This window comes from Carettochelys insculpta, chromosome 16 (assembly GCF_033958435.1).
Source record: "Carettochelys insculpta isolate YL-2023 chromosome 16, ASM3395843v1, whole genome shotgun sequence".
NCBI lineage: Eukaryota > Metazoa > Chordata > Testudines > Carettochelyidae > Carettochelys > Carettochelys insculpta.
Window position 1 is genome coordinate 21175969 of NC_134152.1, and position 22752 is coordinate 21198720.

Sequence of the window (22752 nt, forward strand, 5' to 3'; positions counted from 1 at the left end):
TTCCCTATACTGAATACAGGACACGTGGCAAAATTACTTGTATTCAAGCAAGTTCAACAGCAATCAATTGTACAAACATTCAAGTTGAAAACAAATTGACAGAGCCCTTGTTAAAAAGAAACGCTTGAGGGCTCATACAGGGAAGGGTGAAACTCCCACATGTACTTGGGGAGGAGTCTCTCACACACACACACACACACACACTTCACATCACTATGTCACACTGGAAGGGGGAGAATTAACCAACACAACACTCCTAGCCCAGCACTCTCTGCCCTCCATTCCTGGCTGTGCCCCTGGGATGGACATGCTTCCCATGGGACTTGGCACATGCCCACCCACCCCAGGTTTCTGCCAGAGATCACACTGGGATGTGTCCAGCAGCAGCCTTTCAACAATGACCCGACCTGTGACTTTGCAAAGCCCTTCTCTCTCCCACCTCCTCGCCCCACTTCTGCGTGGCTGAAAATAGTTTGTCCCTCCCTGCTGGCACAGGGTTGAAAGGCAGTTAACACCTCCAGGCTGCTGCTGGCCACCAGCGTAACCCAGATACCTCCTACTTCCCGGTTACTGAATGGGCAGCATGCATTGTGCATTAGAGCCCAGGGTACCTGACTGCAGGGGCTTCGGTGAACATGGCCAGAGAGGTGGCTCAGCAGAAGAGGGTGCCCAGGCAATGGAACAGCTCTGTGCAGCCTAGGGGCAGCTTGTGGGGGGGAGACATGGGTGAAGATGTTGCTAAGCCCCCTGCCTGGGAGGCTGTTGTGAAGCCTGCAGGCCTGTGGCATGAATAGGCTGAAAGTTGCTTCTCCTCCCTCATCCCAAATTTAGAGCTCAGCTGTGAGGCAAAGAGGCGTCCCCCTGTCCAGTTCTATGCAGGGCTTTGGCACATGCAGAGCTGGGCTCCTCCAGGCCAGCACCCCCGGCTGGACGCTCTTGGGCTCTCACAGGGCACCAGCCCAGCCAGAGGCAGTGTGGAAAGGAAGGTGCTGCTGGCTGGGCTGCTGGTGAGCTGAGCACTCCACCAGGGAATGGTTCTCCACATAACACTGGGGGCGGGTTGCCCTGCCAGGGCTGAGGAGGAGCAGTAGGGATAGGAATGTGGATGAAGGGGCAAAACAGGGAGAGGGTAGCAAGGGGGGAGCATGTAAAGGGCTCATGGGTGGACAGCTGAGGGGACATGGGACGGGCTGCTACCTGGTGCCTGCCCATGTTCACCAGCCACTGCAGCTCACAGCCAGTACCAGCCAGAAGTGGGATGGGGCACAGCTGGCCAACAGGTGGCGTACAATGGAGGCTGCACTGACAGACCAGCGGAGGAAGCACCCCACACCCTGACCCATTGTGCTGCTCCTTGCATCACTGCCAGCCTTGTACACCCATCCCCACTGTTGGCCACCGGACCTCCCACTGGTGGGAGGGAATCTGGCAAGCAGGGATCCAGCCAGCAGCAGGACCCACCAGTACTGATGGTGGGACAGGCGGTGGGAGAAAATATAGGACAATTTGCCCCTCTAAAAGAAGAAGTTGGGACACGTGCAGGAGAGCATAAATACGAGACTGTCCCTTTAATAAGGAGACATCTGGTCACCTTGCTAGTTAAAATTCCTTGATTCACAGGAAACAATCAGAAAGGACTAGACCGCCCAGTGGGATGTCTACAAAGGGCCAATTTTCAGTAATTATCACTAGAGCTACAAGTACTGCTAAACAACAAAGGAAGCAGAATAAACCTAATACCTTTCTCCTTCTATTAACCTCCCTTTGTAGAGCAAACAGCCACACACAGGGACAGAAATCATAATTAAGCAATATCCTAGCAAGTGCGGAGCAATTCCATGAGACTGAATAGAGGGCACTCAGCAGCTTGTAGAACAAAGTCCACCATCAGTGCAGCAGGACAGACGACGAAGGGGGCCCGAGAAAGCCAAAAGCTTAATCTATACTAGCACTTTTGCTGGCAAGGTTTTGTCCGGGGAGTGGTTGGGTGACCGAAATTTCACCAACAAAAGCCCTGGTGCGGACTGTGCTATTTTTGGCAATAGAGCTACTGCTGCTCATTGGGATTGGTTTAATTATGCGGGTGGGAATTCTCTCCCATGGGCAAAGAACAGTGAAGCAGGCACTGTGCCTCTGAAAGCTCCATAGTGCAGACACAAGCAGAGTCAGAAGGTTCCTGGCACAGACTCAGGTAGAATATGAAGGATCAACAAAATCTCTTTAAAACTGGATGGATTTCCAATTACCTTCAGCGTAAAGGTGCAGAACGCAATTCTTCCAGGGGCTCAATGGAGGCAGGTTACCAAGAACTGGATGCTCTGTCCCTTTCCCCTACAAGTGTCTTCTTCTGATTCTGTGTGTGATTATACTAACACCACTCTGTAAACAGTGCTAATTAACTACCTGTTTTGTTCTTAGCTGCAAGGACGGCCTTTGGCTTGCAAAATAATCAAGCCTGAAATCCTGGCTTTGCCTTTTCTGTCCTTTTCAACTAAGACACCATGCTGCCTCAGCCTGCTAATTCAGGGCCCAAGCTGGCTCCCAAAGGCTAGTGCTACACTCATCCCTCATGCTGGTAATTGATGCAAATGAGCAGTCTCGAAAATGCAAAATGGTGGCTTATTTGAATATCTGAGCATCTCCTTTGCAAATTCACAGCAGAAAACAAGCAATGAAGATATGATTCTGCCGGCAAAAAACCCACTTTGGCGGCAGCACCTTATCTCTGATTTTTCCCAGGGGTAAGGGGCTGGTGACACCAGGTTTTCGCTGACAGAACCAAATCTTCCCTACTTGTTTTCTGCTGTGGATATGCAAATGAGATGCTCAGATATACAAATGACATCCATTTTGCATTTTCGAGACGGCTCATTTGCATCAGCTACCAGCACAAGGGGTGACTGCAGCACTAGCCAAAGTGAATAGCAATATTGCCATTAATTTCAGCAGAACTGTGCCCTCAGCTCATGCCTCCTTATGGTGGGTCACCTCCCATTGAGAGCCGCACGTGCTCAGTTCACCCTGTTGGCATTATTTGCTTGTTGCAACAGGAGCCAACAGAAGGAGGGGGATGGACTGAAGCAATGCTGGTCAAGGGTTGCACGTACAAAGTTCCGTCAGTGGAAAGGTGAAGTTCGCTCAGGAACCTCCAGACAGAATTCTTGACTCACCATCACCTGGGGACCAAGCTTCTGCAAGCACAGGACACAGATCTGGCCCTGGGGCACTGTTCCCTGTGGCCCTTCCCTCAGGGCAGAGATAAGCACAGCTGGAGCAGGAGATACTACTGCAAACACCAACATTATCACCCACAGCAACTCCCAGTAGAGTTCTGCCCCACCCAACAAGCCACCCCTCTAAATCCACAGCTCTCCAAATGCACGTTTTGCAGGGCAAAGCACAGAATAATGTGTCTATAATGCCAGCTCCCCCTTTCCATGATCACGAGTCAAATTTGGGCTGTACTTGTGGGGTACATCTACACAGTGCTCCATAGTGGGGTTGGGCTGACCACTGCACTTGCAGGCATCGTGTAGCCAGAGACACTCACTCTCTGTTGGCCCAAGGCATCTGGGTAAATGCCAGCTTTATTATAAAAATGCCATTGGCACCATGCTTCAACCCCATGTCCAAAACAAGCCCACGTGGGTCTTCCGGTAGGGTGTGTACACACATAGTAAACTGCTGGGAACTCACCTGGCCAAATTCTGTTTATTGAAGCGGTAAAACTCGTAGAGATAAACAACATTGAAAGGGGGATACAGCAGAGGCAGAATTGGAGCCAGTGCATTTAGCTTGGAAAGATTCAAAGCTGCTTTTATCCTACTAAAATTCATGTATTTCAAAGCACATGCTTAAAGCACTCAGCAGTCTGCACAGGCAGGCCTAGCAGCTAGCTCCCCAAATCCCAGTAAACATACCCACTGGCGTGCAGCTGTTTTGATGTTTGTGGTGGTCGGAGCTTCTCAGGAAGCAGACATGGCAATGGCCAGACTGTTATAGTTTGTCTCAATGGAGAGTTTCACACGCTTGGTGTTATGGAAATAATTTGACACTGTAGCAGCCTGCCTTGAAAAAAATCTGTTAACATCGTATGTGAAGCTGAGGACAGATAGTGTCACTGTCATCTGCTGTCACAAACGAGGAACTCCAAAAGTCATAAGGCAAACATAAGAAACACATGTGAATTCTACTCAAAATAGGACCCAGTCTATAGAGTCAGGGAAGATGCAGGCAATGCAGTGCTCAATTATTTATATTGCAATAGCAAAAGAGTCCCCACTGCATTGCACACGCACGCACGCATGCACGCACACACACACGCACGCACAGAGAACAAAAGCCAGCCCCTGCCCTGGAAATCTTAGTCTATTTCACACATCTGCAATTGTACCTTTGCTGTATGAGCCTTTCAAAGAATAATGAATAGCTCAGAGGAAAATACTTGCCCCGTCCACATTTATGAAAGATTCTGAAAAAAAAAAAGACCATTTAACAATGTTCTGTGAAGAACAACTCAACAATGGCAGGAAGACGAACTAAATGATGTAATGGTCTTTAACTTCGTTATTCTATTCTGTATAAACAGTAATGCTGCCCTCATCTCCATCATATCTAAATGCCTTCCAGAACTCATTTAGCAAAATGATTAGTATCGGTCATGGGAAGTCTGGTTCTAGTTGCAGTTCCCAACTTTTCTAATACTTACAACATATCCACCTGTACCTGATGTTCTACCAAGCTAGTCCGAAACATTTCTAGTTAAAACTACTAAAATGCCACTCTCAAATTCTTGACAGTCCCAGTTTAGGAACTGTGTTGTTCACATCATTCTGCTGAGCCTGTGCTAGGACAACAAAATGAACTCCAAACATGGTGGGCCATATTCAAACACTCCCCTTAAAACTCTGAATGCTCTGTGTGTGTGTGTCTTTAAACGACAATCAACATTTTAATTTGATTTATAATCCCACAATAGGAAGTCAGATGCTGATCTCAGCTACACCAGTGGAGACCTGGAGTAACTTGAGTCGGTCTAAGGGAGCTACCTTAACAGGAGGGATGGTGTAATAAGAACCAGCCATTTTCAGTATGCAAGGCAGAATTTCAGACTGTCTCTTTAACCAGTACACAGCCCATTGGAGTTATTAATGCATTCTCATAGAAGACAATGCATCTCAAACATACCCAGCAAGACTCTGGGAAATGCCTGAAAGATTGCAAGGGCGATTATCTGACCGTACACAAATGGTATGCAAAACACAACAAACAAAAACTTCCCCAGACAAACACCCCCTCACACAACTTCTGTGAAGGGTTTTTCTCACTCTTGTTTCAATGGGTGAAAGAGGATACAGAACCCTGAGCCACAATACCATGTAATTTAAACGATCAGAGATAGGCTGTTCTACACCAATTAATCACAGCACAGACTGAGCACATGCAAAGTGTTCCAGGCAATACAAGGCTCTTTAGCAATCAGTTAATGTAAACCAAGTGGTTCAGCTTAAATGTGGAGACCACGTATTGCTCTATTGCTGCTAAGCAGATTGGATTCCAGTGATCTGAAGTGCACAAGCTGCCAGTTTGCCTTTCAAAGTGCGTCTATTTCAAACCATTTTCCAAGGGTACTACCCCAGGGCTTGTCCCTACTATACAGTGCATCGACACCATAGCGACTGATCCACTGGCATTTGATTTATCATGTCTACTTAAACAAAGAGTAGTTCTTAATGGTTCTCAATCCTGCTGGAAAAGTATAACAAGTGGGGTTCCGCAGGGGTCTGTGTTAGGACCAGTTCTGTTCAATGTCTTCATCAATGATTTAGATATTGGTATAGAAAGTACGCTTATTAAGTTTGCAGATGATACCAAGTTGGGAGGGGCTGCAACTGCTTTGGAGGATAGGGTCAAAATTCAAAATGATCTGGATAAATTGGAGAAATGGTCTGAAGTAAACAGGATGAAGTTTAATAAGGACAAATGCAAAGTGCTCCACTTGGGAAGGAACAATCAGTTTCACACAAACAGAATGGGGAGAGACTGTCTAGGAATGACTACAGCAGAAAGGGATCTAGGGCTTACAGTGGACCACAGGCTAAATATGAGTCAAAAGTGTGATGCTGTTGCAAAAAAAGCAAACATGATTCTGGGATGCATTAACAGGTGTGTTGTGAACAAGACACGAGAAGTCATTCTCCCGCTCTACTCGGCGCTGGTTAGGCCTCAGCTGGAGTATTGTGTCCAGTTCTGGGCACCGCAGTTCAAAAAAGATGTGGAGAAACTAGAGAGGGTCCAGAAAAGAGCAACAAGAATGATTAAAGGTCTAGAGAATGTGACCTATGAAAAAAGGTTGAAAGAACTGGGCTTGTTTAATTTGGAAAAGAGAAGATTGAGGGGAGACATGATAGCGGTTTTCAGGTATCTAAAAGGGAGTCATAAGGTGGAAGGAGAAAACTTGTTCTTCTTGGCCTCTGAGGATAGAACAAGAGGCAAACGGGCTTAAACTGCAGCAAGGGAGATTTAGGTTGGACATTAGGAAAAAGTTCCTAACTGTCAGGGTGGTCAAACAGTGGAGTAAATTGCCAGGGGAGGCTGTGGAATCTCCATCGCTGGAGATATTTAAGAACAGGTTAGATAGATGTCTATCAGGGATGGTTTAGATAGTACTTGGTCCTGCCATTGGGGCAGGGGGCTGGACTCGATGGCCCCTCGAGGTCCCTTCCAGTCCTAGTGTTCTATGATTCTATGATAGTTCGATCTCTGAGTGCTCTCCTGTCGACTCCAGGACCTTACCGCATGGAAGACACTGTGGTAAAACTAAGTGCAACAACTTCCACGGCACTATTTGTGTAGCTGAAGATGCATGTCTTAGATTGACGGGGTGGCAGAGTGTACTCTCATACCTAGTCTACAGCGCTCATTTCCCACCCCAGTAATCCAAAGGAGCATTCCATTGCTGATCCGGTAGGGTCGGATGACTAGCATATTAAATCTTTCGGGTAGCAACATGCTGATTATACTACAGCTTACTGCTACTATAATTCCTGCTCTTATCATTGATAGCACTTGTGCAATTCCACAACTGCTGGAAAATGGGTAGAGAAATTTCTTGGTGAACACCTGCAGACTGGATGATGTTAGACTAAGGGTAGGTCTATACTACTGAGGAAGAGCAACCCGCTCAGGGTTGATCATCTAGGGTTTTGTTTCACACATGCATGAAATAGCACTTTCTGGGGTCAAAGTCAACCCCAGAACTCCTTGTGAGCAATGAGGATTAAGGAAGGCCAATGGGAGAAATGCTCCCATCAACCTTCTTCCATGTACCCAGACACTGAAGTCAACCACTCATAAGACGATTTTAGCTACACAATTGGTGTAGCTAAAATTACATATCAGCAGTGGACTTCTGTGTCTAGTATAGACAGCCTTACTTCACTTAGGTGGCATTTTAGGACTGCAGCAGATAGCCCAGTCCTCTACTGCAGTATCTACAGTTTCACTGAATTCACGTCTTAAGATAATAAAAGCTGCAGATTGATAAGATAAAACATCTTTTCTGCCAAAAATTCAGGTCCATTTACCAACCCATGAGCTCATTTTAAAATTCTAGGGCAGTTCATTATTGGGAGCTAATTGTTTTATTCTACTGTTAAAACTGTCAGCATTTACTTAGTAAACAATCTGCAATGCTTCCAAGGAATATAACTGCTTAACAGGCACCACCTATCAGAAGGCTTGAAGGATTCAGCTGTGAAATTAAGCCTCTTTTTTTAAACCAGATCCCAGTGCTGAATTTCTATTCCTGCTCATTTTGTTTCTTACAAGAACAGCTTGGGAAGGGAAGTTGGAAGATATCACACACAAGTATGAGTGTATCTGTATCAGTTTCTACTAACTCACAATGCATTAAGGTGTTACAGTATATAGAGTATATCAATACTTTGTAAGTTGGTAGATACTGATACAGATACGCTCCCTCTCAGGGGTGTCCTCCTTTTTTAAAAGTTCAGACATGGTAACCATAAGAACATAAGAATGGCAATACTGGATCAGACCAAAGGCCCATCCATCCCAGCATCCTGTCTGCCAACAGTGGCCAAAACCAGGTGCCCCAGAGGAAGTGCACTGAACAGGTAGCGACCAAATGATCTCTCTCCTGTCATCCATCTTCAGCTTCTGACAAACAGAGGCTAGCGACACCATTCCTTACCCATCCTGGCTAATAGCCATTAATGGGCCTATCCATGAATTTATCTAGCTCTTTTTTAAATCCTAGAATTTGTGATCCCGCTTCACTTTAGTGGAGAAGTAGATGACCTCTTGAGGTCCCATCCAGCCCTGCATTTCTGTGTTTTCTATTTTGTAAGTGCTGAAGTTTCAGCATGCTATTGGCACTGACAACAGTGGTGTCTTTATTTCGGGTCAAGGGTCATTACAAGTGGACTGAGTAATAATGCACTTATATACCATGTAAACGGAGTTTAATATGAAGATGAGTCTTGTGAGTTCTGAAAACCACCTTTAACATCCAATTTTTTTTTTTTTAATTTTTCATTTAAATAAACTGGTCCTAGGGTCTGCAAACCTGATAAGCCTGCATGACTTTTTAAAGCATAAAATAAAGCACTATTCTCCTCATCGGGATTCCCCAAAGTCAATGAATTCTGGTTATCACCAGGTGGGCACCTGTTTTCCATCTTAGTAATCTCTCTTCTTAACAAAAATTGCACAACTGGATAAGAGGTATTTTTGTGGCACAGCAGATATTGCTGCAATAACAGCATCTATTTCAAGGCCAAGATAAAGCAAAAAGCAATTAAAAAGGAAGGAATTGAGTGACTGGACATACTGTGCTACTCAAACTAATTCCTTTTGTATCTGCACATACCACAGCTAGCCATTGGGGAGAGCCACTCGAATAAAAAGATTCCCTTTCCCCTTATAACAGAAATGTTAACATATACATGGAAATTGGCTGTGGTTACATGAACTAAAAGGGCTGCATGTTTAAGGGCGAACAATGTGGTACAAATTTGTATGTTACATATATATCTGTGTTCTTCCTAAATGCTTTCCTCCCCCAGCTAACATATTGATTGGACTTGGTGCACTGTGAAGAGGTTTTCTCCAAATTCAGTTGTGAAGAATTGGAATCAATGGATCCAGACACGTAACTCCCTCCTCCCATGAGCTCTCAGACAAGTACTCCTGAGGCCATTGCATGAGAAAGGGGTTGTTGGATCAGGCCCTTAGACTCACTTCTAATGGGCGGTGCCCACCCTGCATAGCTAGGCCAGACACTAGGCCAGTAGCTAGGTCATTGTGACAGAGAGGTAGCTGTGTTAGTGTGTACTGCAACAAAACAAAGCAGCAGAAATGTAGTTTCCAATCCCCCAGCGGCATTTCTAATGCTTTGTTTTCTCATAGGCTATATCAGTGCTGTGACTATTCCTAATACAGAGCCTCATGGTACAGTAAACCCTCGAGTAATGCACATAACTCAAATTTTTGTGCAGGTCAAGGGGAGATGGGAGCCAGGCTGCAGCCTGGTTCCCAGGTCCCCTGGGCTTGCAGGAGATGGGAAACTGACCAGCCCAGCAAGGCTGGTCAGTTTTCTGGCTCCCAGAGTGGCAGGGAGCCAGGAACCAGGGGGCAGCCTAGTTTCTGTCCTCGCACTGCTTGGCGCTTGCGGGACCTGGGAAATTGACCAGCTGATCAGTTTTCCAGGTCCCCTAAGTGGCAGGGAGCTGGGAACCAGGCAGCAGCCTGGCTCCTGGCTCCCCTCCACTTGCAGAGAGGGGAAACTGAGCAGGGCAGAAGCCTTGGCCAGTTTCCTGGCTCCAGCCAGTGAAGGGGAGCCAGGAACTAGGGGCAGTCTGGCTCCCAAATCCCCTCCACTCCTTGGAGCCATGAAACTAACCAGCGTTGCTGCAGTACTCAGTTTCCCAGCTCTGCAAATGGAAAGGAGCTGGGAGCCAGGCTTCCACCTGGTTCCCAGCTCCCCGCCACTCTAGGGACCAAGAAACAATTCCTTTCAGGGGCAGCAGCCTGCCCCATGGCTCAATGCCCTCCCCATCCCCCAGAGCCAGGCACTCCCAGCCTCTCTTGCAGAACTGGGAGGCAAAAGCAAACCAATATCTTAGATGCCTATATACAAATGCAAGAAGTATGGGTAATAAGCAGGAAAAACTTGAAGTTCTAATAAATAAATACAGCTATAACATAATTGGTATCACTGAGACTTTGTGGGACAATACACAATTGGAATATTGGTATAGAGGGGTACAGCTTACTCAGGAAGGATAGGCAGGGTCAATAGGGAGGAGGTGTTGCCTTAGATATTAAAAATGTGCACACCTCAACTGAGGTGGAGATGGATGCAGGTGACAGATGCATTGAAAGTTGCTGGGTTAGGTTAAAAGGGGTAAGAAACAAGGGTGATGTCATGCTAGGGGTCTACTACAGACCATCCACCCAAGTAGAAGAGGTCGATGAGGCTTTTTCTAAGCAACTAACAAAATCATCCAAAGCGCAGGATTTGGTGTGATGGGGGACTTCAATTATCCAGACATATGATGGAAAACTAACACAGCAAGAGTCCAGAAAGTTCTTGGACTGCACTGATGACAGGTTTGTTTTTTTTTTATTTCAGAACATGGAAAAAGCTACTGGGGGGAAGCAGCTCTAGATCTGATTTTAACAAATAGGGAGGAACTGGCTGAGAATTTGAAAGTGGAAGGCAGCCTGGGAGAAAGTGACTGTGAAATCATAGAGATGATGATTCTAAGGAATGGTGAAAAACAGAACAAAAGAGACAATGAATTTCAGGAAGGCAGATTTTGGTAAACTCAGGGAGCTAGTTGTTAAGGTCCCATGGGAAACAAGACTAAGAGGAAAAACAACTGAAGAGAGTTGGCTGTTTTTCAAAGGGACATGATTAAGGGCCCAAAAAGCAAGCTATACCAAAGCATAGGAAGGATGGAAAGTATGATACAAGACCACCCTGAGTTAGCCAAGAGATTTTGCGTGATCTCAAAATCAAAAAGAAGTCATATAAACAGAGGAAATTAGGAGAAATTACAAAGGATGAATATAAGCAAACAATGTGTGTATGCAGAAGCAAGATTAGAAAGGCAAAGGCACAAAATGAGCTCAAACTATCTAGAGACATAAAGGGTAACAAGAAGACATTCTATAAATATATTAGAAGCAAGAGGAAGACCAAGGACAAGGGTAGATCCACTGCTCTTTGAGAAGGGAGAAACAATATCAGGAAACTTGGAAACAGTAGAGGTGCTTAATGACCTCTTTGTTTTGGTCTTTACCATGAAGTCTGATGCAGAAATACCATAATGAATGCTAGTGGATTAAAAATTACTTAGAAAATTAGATGCCTGCAAGTCAGAGCCTGATGAAGTGCATCCTAGAATATTCAAAGAGCTGATAGAGGAGGGTATCAGAACTTTTAGCTATCGTCTTTGAAAAGTCCTGGAAGTCAGGAGAGATTCCAGAAGACAGGAAAAGGACAAATATAGCACCCGTCTATAAAAAGGGAAAAAGAACAGACCAGTCAGTTTAATATATGTGCCAGGAAAGATAATGGAACAACTAATTAAGGAATTCATCTGCAAACATCTGGAAGAAAATAAGGTGATAGGTAACAGCCAGCATGGATTTGTAAAGAACAGATCATGCCAGACCAACTTGATAGCTTTTTTTGACAGGATAACAACTCTTGTGGATAAGGGAGACGTGGTGGATGTGGTATATCTAGACTTTAGTGACGCATTTGATACAGTCTTCCATGATCATCTTATCAATAAACTAGGCAAATACAGTTTAGATGGGGCTATTGTAAGGTAGGTGCATAACTAGCTGGATAACCATTCTCAGAGAGTAGTTATTAATAGTTCTCAGTCAATCTGGAAGGGCATAATAAGTGGCGTTCTGCAGGGGCCTGTTTTGGGACGGGTTCTATTCAATATCTTCATCAATGATTTAGATATTGCCATAGAGAATATGCTTATTAAGTTTGAAGATGATACCAAGCTGGGAGGGGTTACAACTGCTTTGAAAGATAGGGTCAGAATTCAAAATGGTCTGAACAAACCGGAGAAATGGGCTGAGGTAAACAGGATTAAGTTTAATAAGGACAAGTGCAAAGTACTCCACTTAGGAAGAAACAATCAGCTTCATATATACAAAATGGGAAGCGACTGTTTAGGAAGGAGTACTGCAGAAAGAGATTTAGGGGTCATAGTGGACCACAAGCTAAATATGAGTTGTTGCAAAAAAAGCAAACACGATTCTGGGATGCATTAATAGGAGTGTTGTGAACAAGACACAAGAAGTCATTCTCCCGCTCTACTCAGTGCTCGCCAGGCCTCAATTGGAGTATTGTGTCCAGTTCTGTGACCCACATTTCAAGAAAGATGTGGAGAAACTGAAGAAGGTCCAGAGAAGAGCAACAAGAATGATTAAAGTTCTATAGAATATGAGCTATGAGGCAAGACTGAAAGAAATGGTCTTGTTTAGTGTAGAAGAGAGAAGACTTGGAGGGTACGTGATAGCCTTTTTCAAGTACCTAAAAGAGGGTTACAAGGAGGAGGGAGAAAATTTGTTCTCGTTGGCCTCTGAGGATAGGACAAGGAGCAATGGGCTTAAACTGCAGCAAGGGAGGTTCAGGTTGGACATTAGGAAAAAACTTCCTAACTGTCAGGGTGGTCAAACACTAAGATAAATTGCCTAGGGAGGTTGTAGAATCTCCATCAGTGGAAATATTTAAAAGCAGGTTATATAGAGATCTGTTGGGGAAGGTCTAGATGATGCTTGATCCTCCCATGAGTGCAGGGGACTGGAATTGACCTCTCCAGGTCCCTTTCAATCTAGTGTTCTGTGATTCTATGATATCCCAATCCAACTCCCCTCCCCGCAGAGCCAGGCACTTCCAGCCCCCGCTCTAACCCAATGCCTTAGTCCCTCCTGCAAAGCCAGGCACCACCAGCCTCCATGCTGTAACCCAATCCCCGTCCCCTCCTGCAGCACCAGGCATCCCCATCCCCTGCCCTGCTCTAACCCAATGCCAGGGACTCACCGGAACCACTACCACCGCAGTCATGTGCTTGTCCCCCTAAGCACTGGGGCACATGTGCAGATCAGTGGTGAGTAGTTGGGCATGCAGCTCCGAGCAGGAGCAGCATTTCGTTGATCAAAGAGCCTCATGCCACTAGATGGCCCCTCCTGATCTAAGGTCACAACCGTTTGGCAGAGAGCATTTAATTGGACCTGTGCATCCATGACCTCCAGCGAAGTCAGCTGTCTCCTGTGGCATTTTCAAATGCTCTGGGCCACATTCCGAAGAGACCTGTGCATGAGGCACTTGTGGGGGGCGGGGGACTAAGCTCTTCTGAAAAGTGGCACCAGATTTCAGAAAGGAGCTAGTGGGTGCAGATCTTTCTCAGGATTTGGTTGTGTGCGCCCACTTCACAGACCTCTCCATAACCTCACTTGTCTTCTAAAAAATACAATACAGACCAGCCCGTCTCCTCATCATTTGCAATTGCTTTCCATTTGGTGCATGACACTAATGTCTTAAGGAGGTTTCTTTCTTAGGAGGTGGGTTAGCCTGTGGGCAAATTCCAGCCCCCTATAGTTACACAAACGTAACAACTCATGCATAGGCTCTGTCCAGATAAAAGATGACTTACAACAGTGCAATTCTCCCAGATTTCAAAGCTGCACTGGTGCAAAAAGAATCCATCAACATAGACAAGGCATAACTGAGAAGTGCAATAAAAGGGAACCAGTAAAATAATTTTAAGGAGAAAGCCCAACTGATAGTTTCATAACAACAGACCCCCAGCCAGCTGCATAGAGTGCCTTTAGGTCCAATATAATTAAAATATATTGCTGTTTCAGATATGACAGCACTTTGCTCTTCTACAGGAGAGAGAGCTCTGTTTTGGCTCACTCTCAGTTTGAAAAAAATACCCCATGGAGTATGTATAATGGAAAATGAATCAATTGTACAGAGGGATGGAGTAGAGCAAAGACAGAACTTGTGAACTAATTCCTTGTGCACTCCAGTGTCTCCAGAAAGCCAATGGAAATGGTACATAACTCTTTAGAGACCTCTTCAGTTTGCACAAACAAAAATCATACCCCCTGGGCTCAGCGTGTTTCCCACTATGGTAACATTGAGCTTGCTTTTGCGTACTATTTCACCCATGCAGTACAGATTTAAGGGTATTATCCTGCCATCCTCGCAAAGGACTTCCATGGACTTGCATATGATACCATTATCTTCTTTATCAAGCAAGGCTTTAAATTTAAGCAAGTCTTATCGAACAGTCAGATCAGCAAGCGTTAGCTTTATGTGCAACGCTAACCAATAAGCTGGTATTAAAATATTAATTCATCCTTTGAATGACCATAATAGTTATGAGATAATACACACACACTCACACATCACATCTCATAGAGCTGGAAGGGACTTCAGGAGGTCATCAAGTCCAGTCCCCTGCCCTCTTGGCAGGACCAAGCACCATCTCTGTTTTTTCCTTTTTTCTATTTCTGCACACAGGTGCTCATTCAGCAAGGTAGTTAAGTTTGTGCCTAATTTTAAGCAAGTAAGATGTTCCACTGAAGTCAATGGGGCCACTAAAGTAAATGGGACTATTTAGATGTGTACAGTTAGGCATCTAAATAGTTACAGTTACAGGCTCGAGTGCCTTGCTGAGCCGGGACTGTAAACATCTATAAATCCTGGAAAAAGGTGTCAAACTTTGCCAGTTAGCAATTACTCTAACCAGCACATTACTGAGCATAAACAGGCAGGAACTCTGCTGCCCCCTGCAGGCCAACTGTTTCAATACCCAAGTAACAAAATAATTTAAAATTCATAAAAATCGAATTATGTTTTAAGAGCCTGATCCCAAAAAGTGCGGAGAACCCCCTCAACGCTTGCAGAAGTCAAGAGGACTTGCAAGTTCTTGTAAAATTTTCTCAAAATCAAGTCCTAAATCAGTTACATGAAGAGATGCTGTACTAAAATGTTCAAACACCAAAGGAAAACAGTAAGAGAGAAAATAATGAAATGAATGGATCCTTATTAGTTTATCATCCATGATATAATTTAACTATCTTCAGGAATCCCTCCTTGCTTCAAATGGAATATTTTCCTTCAATTAATCTAAATTCCACATCAATTTTTCCCATGGTACATAATTCATTCCCAAACAAATATTACCAAAGTTTGGTTTCATGTATTTGCTGTCATATTATATATTTTAAAAACTTTGTGCACAGGACATGCATGCACCTGCCACAAGAAATTGCATCACAGTTCTAACAATGCCCCCATATGACAACAGAGCCAGTCCAAGACTGCCCTGAGGCCATTTCCTACCCACCCAAACAAACCACACAGCGAAAGGAAATAAAACAGATTAAGAAACCCCTGAATGTTTTCCATTTGTATCAGTACAATATAAACCTATTTTTCCCCCAAAACTCTATTGAGAGAAACTCCAGCTTCCTTGCTGAGTTCCCTAGCTTATCCTGGGCAATACCCCTTGCAGGTTGTGCAAATCATCCTGCTTTAAAGCTACATCAAGAGTTTATTGCTTATATTTATATTATTGCTATATAGCCAGTAAACCCCTGCAGCTGAGCTCAGGGCCCCACAATGATAGGTACTGCATAAACACATAGGCTATGTCTACACTAGCCAAAAACTTCAAAATGGCCATGCAAATGGCCATTTCGAAGTTTACTAATGAAGCACTGAAATACATATTCAGCACCTCATTAGCATGCGGACAGCTGTGGCACTTCGAAATTGACGCGGCTCGCCCCGACGGGCCTCATTTTGAAAAGGACCCCAGCTACTTCGAAATCCCCTTATTCCTATGAGCAGATTGGAATAAGAGGACTTCGAAGTAGGCTGGGTCCTTTCGAAAAGGAGCCCCGTCGGAATGAGCCGCGCGGTGGCGAGCCACGTCAATTTCGAAGCGCCGCGGCCACCCGCATGTTACTGAAGCACTGAATATGCATTTCAGTGCTTCATTAGTAAACTTCGAAATGGCCATTTGCGTGGCCATTTGGAAGTTTGGGGCTAGTGCAGACACGGCCAGTAAGTGACATTCCTGCCCCAAAGAGGCTGTCAGATGATGTGAGGTGATCAGCTATTCCCAAACCAGACCCTGACCCAGCATGTGGCTGAAGTGGCTCTTGTGCCACGCTCCAGCCAGTCCACAAGTCAGGATCTGACTCACAGGGCAGTCAGCTAAGCTTCACACAGCAGGCCAGTCCGCTCAATGTAGCTTCATGATTTTGCACTCTCCCTGCCTGATTGTGGTGGTGCATGCCACCATCTTCTCCAGCCCCAGGACTTGCTTCAGTCCAACTCTCAGCCTTTTGTTTCACACTGTTCTTACTTTGTTTCAGCCTGTTCTTGATTCCTCATTCTGGCTCTGCTCTCCAGCTCTGATTCCCTGCCTGACGATCACTTCATTCACCACTGGTGCCAACTGCCACTGCTCCAACCACTAGACAGGACATCTGAGTTATGCAGATATAACTGCAGGGAAAAAGACTCCCCCAAAGTTATGGTCAGTGCCAAGATTGGACTCCCAGGTCTCCTCAATCTCATTTGAGTGTCCCAGCCACCACCCCAGACTTCAACTCAACACACGAAACAGGAATTAACTATACTTTTGGACTTCTGACATCAATACTAAAAAGCTATTTGATGTAAAGAGCACAAAGTTAAGAATATACAGTCATGGGATACCCACGTTATGCAATTGGCGAACAATGACTAACATCCTAACATAAAGAGCACTCCTCATAGTGCAGAAAGCAAGATTATGGACAAAGTTATTCTGCTTTTTAAATGATTGATAAACATGATATTGGATTCAGCTGGGAAAGTCCCCTGAAAACCTGCATGCGGCAATGATAAAGAAATGGTGACATTTTCAAGCCACAATGCTCTTGACTATCTCTCCTCCACCAAATAAATTAAAACTTATCATTCTAAATATGTTGTATACGTACTGAGTGATGATACTGAACTATAAAGATGAAGAATTGCTTAATGGTATCATTAAGTGCTTAATTATTTATACTTAATAACATAATTATGGACAGTAAATGAGTTTAGATGAGGTAACTTGTCTCAGCCAAGGCGTCGGCCTCACTTAGTCTGACTTGAGTGTTGTTTTGTCTTTTTTTCTCCATCATATGTAGATTTTCGTAAATAATGCTACTGCTGGCAGGGTAAAGGGGGATGGTTTGTTCCTGGCATATGTTACGTTTGAAGATCTCAGGTAAAAAGTTAACAAACATGGTAAATATGCAAACCTGTAATGATAAAAGTCCCTTTTTTCCTGTGAAAGAGCAGGGCCAGATGACATGAATACATAATGCAATAAAAATGGTATAAACACCAAAAGCTGTGAAAATTGATGCTTATTCATATGCACAGTGTAGTTACATAAGACATGCTTAATGCTGATTGGAGAAAAGCTAATAAATATGTAAATATGGAAGCATATACAAGTCCAAGTGAAGGAGTTGCCCAAGCTGGAGAAATAGTAGACTAGAAACTGAACGATTGAGAAAAAGACCAGACTGGGATTACAGGCATCAACAACTACTGTGAAGTGCAGAAGAACTTCCAGAAAATCCAGAACTCAGTGACGTGGGCCCCTACCTATTATATGTGCAGGCACTATAACTGACAGTGATTCTGTCTGCAATTTTATAAATGAAGATAAAAATGTATGAATGGGATGGACACATGACTCAGTTTCCCACCTTACGGTCCCAACCACTGGTTTAAGGGTATGGAACAAATGCTGGGCTCTGCTTAAAAAAAACCCAAAACCCTCTGTTGAAGTCAACAACTTTAGGGTAACTAGAATTCCGAATACATAATTTATCAGAGAAAAAAAGAAAATCAGAGACAAGAAGCAGAAGTTTGACATTTCTGAATATGGTCTAAGTGAGTCTGTGAAATAAATGTAAAACTAATTTATCAGATTTTCCTTCATTAAGCTACTCTCTGCAACATCTGCTAATGTTAACTGCAGATGGAGTTTTAATCATTATAGTTAGTTATTTAATCCTTGAGTTTCTGGGACTGATGGTGCAGAGTTCTATGCTTCTAGGCAAAATGTCTCTGTCAACTGGCTGCTGCCTCCCACAAGAGGACAATACTAACCAACTTAAGGCAACTCTGCCTTGGCAAAATTATTTCCCTTTCCTGGTCCTGCTGCAAAGACAGCCCCATACATTGGCCTAGACAACATCTGGACAAAGGAAAACCCAAAATAGGAACTTGCCCACAGACATGTAAAAAGATTTGATTGCTGGTGTATGAAGTTGGTATAGTAAAAGACACTGTCCTCCCCCTCCTCACTCTGTTATCCTAAGACCAACATAACTACAACAACTCTGCATATTTGGAATGTGAAATCCAGGTACAGCCGGCGGAATTCCCTTACTGAGACCATAAAAGAACTATTATACCTGATTTTGTGGGCAACGTCCACTATCCTGATATTATTATGAGCTCAGTAAACCTTGTTATGGGTTAAGTTAAAACCCAGCTGAGACTGATACATGTGAATTTCCCAGCCAATTATCATAACTATGCATAAGGCTGATAAAGGACTCAAAGAAGTAAACAGGGCATGATAATTAACGCTAATGACCATGGGTTTATGGAAAATATTGCATTAGTTTGACAGGCTATATTTACAAATTTGCTTGATAAAGGCAACAGTGTTGGTATAATATGTTTATACTTTCTGAATCAGGACACTTTGGTTAAAAAAACTAGAATACAAAATTAACATTGTACACATTAAATGGATTAAAACTAGCTAACAGATGTGTCTCAAACCACAACTGTAAGTGGGGCATCATCATAGACTGAGTTTGCTTCTACTGGGGTCCCATAGGGATCATTTCTTGGCCTTGCACTTTTTAACATTTTTATCAATGATCTGGAAGAAAATATAAAACCATCATTGGTAATATTTGCATATGACACAAAAATTGAGGGAATGATAAATCATGAAGAAGGCAGGTCACTAATAACAGAGCAATATGGATTGCTTGAAGAACTAGACACAAGCAAAAAATGTGTGTTTTAATATGGCTAAAGGTAAATGTACATATCTAGGACCAAGCAATGTGGGCCACATTTACAGGATGGGAGGTTCTACCCTTTGGAAATAGTGATCTAAAAAGATTTTTTAGGGGTGCAAGGTGGACAATCAGCCAACCGTGTGCTCCCACTGTGATGCTGTAGCTAAAAGAGATAGTGTGATCCTTGGGTGCAAAAACAGGAATCTCGAGTATGAGCAGAGAGCTTATTTTCCCCTCTATCTTTGGCACTGTTGAAACTGCAGTTGGAATACTGTGTCCAGTTCTGGTGTCAACCATTCAAGGATGCTGAAAAATTGGAAAGGGTTCAGAGAAGAGCCACAAGAAAGATGAAAGGATTAGAAAACATGCCTTATAGTGGTAGAGTAAAGTAACCCAATCTATTTAGCTTAACAAAGAGAAGGCTAACAGCTGATTTGATTACATCCTGAAGTACCCACAGGGCAAATATTTGATAATGGGCCCTTCAACCTAGCAGAGAAAGGTGTAACACAATCCATTAGCTCGAAGTTGAAGCTAGACAAATTCAGACAGAAAATAAGGTGTAATTTTTTTTTAAACGGTGAGGCCAATTAACTGTTAGATTAATTTACCAAGGGCTGGAGTGGATTCTCCATCACTGGTGATTTTTAATCAAGAGTGGATGTTTTCTTCTAAAACATCTGCTCTGGGAATTACTTAGGGAAGTTCCACAGCCTGGAGGTATATAGGATGGAAGACTACATGACCCTTTCTGGCTTTGGAACCTAGGAGAGCCCTCCCTTGAGAGAATTTGTGAGTCATCCCAGGAGTTATGCTGAATATCGTATTGGTGGGTAGACAGTACAGGGTGCTCAGACAGAACAGACAAAAAAATATGTGAGAAGGAATGAGACAGAGAGAGAACACGTGCACATGCTTGAAAGCAGCTCAGAGCATAGTGGCTGACTCTGGAAGAAACTTGTGAGAGGTTTTTGGAATTGCATACAGGTTGACAAGCACATTCTTGGTGCCGTCAGCAAACGACATGGTTTCCTGCTATTTGATTCCTTCTGCATTCAGCAACTCAGGGCTTTGCATATTCTTTGCAAAACAGATAAACAAAATAAACCCCATCTCTGACCAAATTTCTTACCAAAGAAATTTCTTCTCCTTAACTGGAACATCTTACTAAACCTTGAATTTTTGCCTAGCCATTTGGCTCAAATGGGGCACTGAGAGGCAGCCTCTACCAAGGCAATGATTATATTCTGGCATTTCCACCTTCAGGTCACAATGAATGTCCTCTCATGGTAATGTTCAAAGACCCTAAAAGCTTTTCCGACACATATAATTGTCACTATTATACATTCTTGGGAGTCAGGACAAGATGCCCCACAGTAAACTGCTGAAACCCCCTAAGCAGCAAGAATCCTGTAAGCACAAATACTTGTTAAGAAGAACGCAAATACAACCAAAAATGACACTACAGGAAATAGGATCCCAAGGTGAATCAGAAAAAAATACTAGCTAAACCAGTATCATTTTCCAAATCTTTAAAAGAAGTTGTTAAAGAGAATACATGTGATTCTACATACAGATAGTAAGAAAAGGAGACAATCGGGCCTATCTATTTCCTGCACCATTGGATCCAGTCCAGGTAAGCACTTAAGCACATGAGTGACTTTAAGCATATTTCCATACTTGTAAGGGATTACTCATGTCTAAAGGTACCTATCTGCTTAAGTGCTTTTTGGATAAAGACCCTATATATACACAGTATATCCTCCTCACCACACCCAGGTATGGAGAAGACAAAACTGAAAGAATGGTCTTCTGTAGTGACTTTACTTTGTGTAAACCGTGGCAGAATAAAGAGGGACGAAATTCAATGCTAACCTCCAACTTTTAGAAACATTGCATGACATCAATGTTAATTAAACGGCAGAGGACAAAATTAACAGTGAAAGACACTTTATTTGCAGTCATGCCTGCATGCATGACAAGCAGAGGGGGAAATACCTTATGAAACATTCCTTGGCGCTTCCCTGTTAAGTGGCACTTCATGGCATTCACAGTGGCAAATCAATTATGCAGGAGGGACCATTTTTTCCTCTGGACCCTAGTGTTTGTTTTGTAATCAAGCAGACAAAATTACAAATCACACACATAAGAGTCAAGATGTATACGGGAATTTACACAATGACCAGACACACTTTTCAACTGGGGTTATGCAAACCCTAGGGTCTATGAGGTGATCTGTTAAAACTACCCAAACAGTAGAGATCAGAAACAGGATATTTGTTCTGCATACAAGTGTAGAGAACAAAGAGGCTCATATAAGCCATGTCTACACGTGCACGCTACCTCGAAGTAGCGGCACTAACTTTGAAATAGCGCCCGTCATGGCTACACGCGTCGGGCGCTATTTCGAAGTTAACTTCAACGTTAGGCGGCGAGACGTCAAAGTCGCTAACCCCATGAGGGGATAGGAATAGCGCCCTACTTCGACGTTCAACGTCGAAGTAGGGACCGTGTAGTCGTTGCGCGTCCCGCAACGTCGAAATTGCGGGGTCCTCCATGGCGGCCATCAGCTGAGGGGTTGAGAGACGCTCTCTCTAGCCCCTCAGCTCAATGGTGGCCGCGTGGAGCGGCCCCTTAAAGGGCCCCTCCCCCTCCCTTCCTGTGCAGGAAGCTGAGGGAACGTGCAGGCGGCAGCCCAGACACGCGGCCGGCCTGCACGTCCCTCAGCCACCCAGAACAGGGCCAGCACCTGCCATGGCTGCCCGGCAGCCCCCCCAGCGCCCCCAGGGGACCCCCCCCCAAGAGGAGCCAGGGCAGCCAGCCCAGCCAGGCGGGCAGCCAGGCTGGCAAGCGGCAGCGGGGCCCCTCCTGGATGGAGGCCGAGCTGTGGGACCTGCTGGGGCTCTGGAGTGAGGAGGAGGTGCTCCAGGTAATGGGGAGCAAGAGGCGGAACGCAGATGCGTTCGCTCGGCTGGCCGACAGCCTGGCTGCCCGGGGTCATCCTGCCTGCACTCCTGATCACCTCAGGAGTAAGGTGAAGGAGCTGCGGCAGGGTTACTCCCGGGCCCGGGATGCGACCGGCCGATCTGGGGCCGCCCCCGTCACTTGCCCCTTTTACAGGGAGCTCAGGGACATCCTGGGCCCCCGGCACACCTCCTCCCCTCCAGCCACCCTTGATACTTCGGCCGACGAGCCCCAGCAGGCCCTGCAGCCAGAGTCCGCCCCGGAGGTAAGCCCCGCACCCCGGGGGCTCCCCCCGGGACATCGCAGCAGGAGGAGGAGGAGGGGGGCTCCTCCTCCGCAGAATCCGGGCTGCAGATCCTCCTCCTGCCATCCCGGAGCAGCAGCTGGGCCTCCGCCCCCCGGGGATCTCCGGACTGTGGGAGTGGACCGACAGGTATGTACCCCCCTCTGGTGCACACCCCCGGGGTTGAGGGGCGGGGGTAATAGATATGTGTCCAGGGCCCCCCACATGCTCACATGGCTATGGCCCCAAGGACAGCAGGGCCATGTCCCTCACAGCAGTGCATCAGCCCCTGCCCCCCCCGCCCCCCGCACGACAGTGCCATGCCCCATCCCCGGGGCAGG

The 22752-nt window shown here is 45.0% G+C and overlaps 1 protein-coding gene across 14 annotated transcripts in view; it reads right to left on the reverse strand.

The window, feature by feature from the left end:
• The window catches only part of ITPRIPL2 (ITPRIP like 2), a 155973-nt gene that overhangs the window by 16314 nt on the left and 116907 nt on the right, over positions 1-22752 (reverse strand). The window lies entirely within an intron of this gene.